Here is a 2653-nt window from a genome sequence, read left to right on the forward strand (position 1 = left end):
ATTAGGTTGTTCCGAAAATAATGACCGCTCTAAGTGTTGTGTTTTGAAACGCAGTTTTACCATACTATTTTAATTATATTTTAGGGGAATTTCGACAAAATTAATAATTGATGTATGCTCTTTAATAATTTTCTGCTTATTTCATTTCAGACAGAAAACAGTCTTGAAGCATAGGCACCCTAATTATGAACATGATATGAAAAGGACCTTCTCTTACTTTTCTTGCATGAGTTCAAGCTCGGGCACAATGCCTCCCAAACTGATGCCAATATCAACAGAGGAGAGGGGTCTACAAGTGATCGCACAATACGAAGGTGGTTTCAGAAATTCCGTAGTGGTGATGAGAGCCTTGAAGATGAAGAAGGTACAGGACGGCCATGCAGTCTTGACAATGAACAACTGAAAGCAATTGTTGAACAAAACCCACGTCAAAGTGTCAGAGAAATGTCTCAGGCACTCGGTGTCGGTATTGTAATGGTCTCACGCAATCTGCAGAAGATTGGTAAGGTGAAAAAGCTCGATAAATGGGTACCGCATGAGCTCAATGAAAATCAAATAGTTTGGCGTTTTGACGTGTGCTCGATGCTCTTTCTGCGAAACACCAATGATCCTTTTCTTGACCGAATAGTCACTTGTGACGAAAAGTGGATCCTTTATGATAACCGTAAACGATCGGGTCAATGACTTGATCGTGATGAGTCCCCCGAACATTTCCCAAAGCCAAAGTTGCACCAGCAAAAGATTATGCTGACTGTAAAACTTTAGATGTGTCAGTAATAGGTGTTAATATTATGAATTGGACTCTAAATGAACTAATGAGATGAGATAGAAAGCTCAAGAAAAAATAACAACGTTTAGAATATACCACCAACAGTTTGACATATAAACATTATATTTACTACAAATATAGGACAGTAGGGGTCTAATGGAACTAGAAAACTATTATCAAAAGTAATTGTCACTGGAATACAAAATTATTAAAAAGGAAAAGAAAGAAAGAATAATGAAAAGCTAATAAAAAATATCTGCAAACGGGAATCAACCAGAACAGAAGAGATTCTTTCTAGTTTCAAAGACTCCAACAACAACAAAAACAGGGAGTGAAATGACAATCATGGAGAAAAATAAGTCTTCCAACAGATAATAATCTTTTCTACTCTAGGCATAAGGCCCGAAATTTTTAGGGAAAGGGCCAATCGATTATATCGGCCCCAGTACGCAACTGGGACTTAATTTATCGACCCTAAAAGGATGAAAGGCAGTGTCGACCCTGGCGGAATTTGAATTCAGAACATAAAGACGGACGAAACACCGTTAATCCAACAGATAATAATGTAACTCTCACAAATATGAGGAAGCTATCGCAAATAGAAATATATGGAAGTAGAGATAAGCGATAATCTGAGTGCGGGGCCTGAAATCAAAACCATTCCCAATGACCAAATACCAAAGAATAAGCCTTACAAAAACGTTTTCTCTTTGGTAAGGCCCTCATCCTACGAAGAGCACTGTCAGCCTTAGAATATCTGAATCTTTTCAAACCGTTTAAAATCGCAACTATTACAACAAACTTTTTGTCGAGGTCTAAATTCTCTGAAACAAATTCTCTGAAACAAATAAAACAGCTTCTCATAAATAACACCCACAGCAAAACGCCAAACACGCCGTTCCTTGAGATTTCTGGCTGAGACTGACGCAGCTCGTATACAGCAAAGCAACAACAACGAGAATGTTGGTTATGTTACTGACAATGAAGACAAACGATGATGATGATGATGATGATGATGATGATGATGATGGTGATGACGTCGGTGCTGATGGTATCTTACACTTAGAAAATGGTTCCAAATTTGTTGTGCGACTATCAGCGTCGCAGATCCACCCTCATTATATGAATGATGATGAAAGGCTACGATGACACCCCACCCACCCCCACGCTTCCACCGGTGGGCGAATTAACAGTCAGTCAGTCCTACAGTCTCCGTTAACCTACCACCAATGTTAACATTCTGTTCATCCGCATCCTCTTCATGACTCCCCTCCTCCTCCTCCACCTCACCATCATCATTGTCATCTTCAATGTCATCATCATTATTGTCATCATCGTTATCAACACCACCACCACTATCATCATCATCATCATCATCTCTACCAAAACCACCACCATCAACATCATCATCATCATCATCATCATCACCACTACCTCCATCGCCATCACTACCACCATCACCTCCGCCACCATCTTCACTCGTCATTTTGGCCAATATCATAATACTCCCAGCGCCAGGGATTGGTGTTCAATTTCGGTTTACGACAACCTGGGAGGCGGTAGCGTTGAAGTGCTTTACGGACGCCATGCTGAGCTGAAGACAGTCAATTACTAGAAGAGAAAGATTCACACAGTCTCCCACACTAGTGTGTCAGCACACACACACATACAAACACACACACACACACACACACACACACACTCACTCACACACACACACATCACATACCTACACTCAGGTTAATAGACTCAGTTAAACAGAACGCACATGATCCGCAGACATTTTGTGTCTATTCTAATTTGAGTGTTCACACATACACACCCACATATATACACATAACTTTGTATATATGTGTTTATATATGTGTGTATATATATATATAT

General features: G+C 39.8%; 1 long non-coding RNA gene across 1 annotated transcript in view; it reads left to right on the plus strand.

Moving 5' to 3' along the window:
* Positions 1–2580, plus strand: part of LOC128248284 (uncharacterized) — an 86661-nt gene extending 84081 nt beyond the window's left edge. The window contains exon 3 of the long non-coding RNA XR_008264519.1: positions 151–2580. This is a non-coding gene — a long non-coding RNA (uncharacterized LOC128248284). The remainder of the gene's footprint in view (positions 1–150) is intronic.
* The last annotated feature ends 73 nt before the right edge of the window (positions 2581–2653 follow it).

The sequence above is a fragment of the Octopus bimaculoides genome, chromosome 7, assembly GCF_001194135.2.
Source record: "Octopus bimaculoides isolate UCB-OBI-ISO-001 chromosome 7, ASM119413v2, whole genome shotgun sequence".
NCBI classification, from domain to species: Eukaryota; Metazoa; Mollusca; class Cephalopoda; order Octopoda; family Octopodidae; genus Octopus; species Octopus bimaculoides.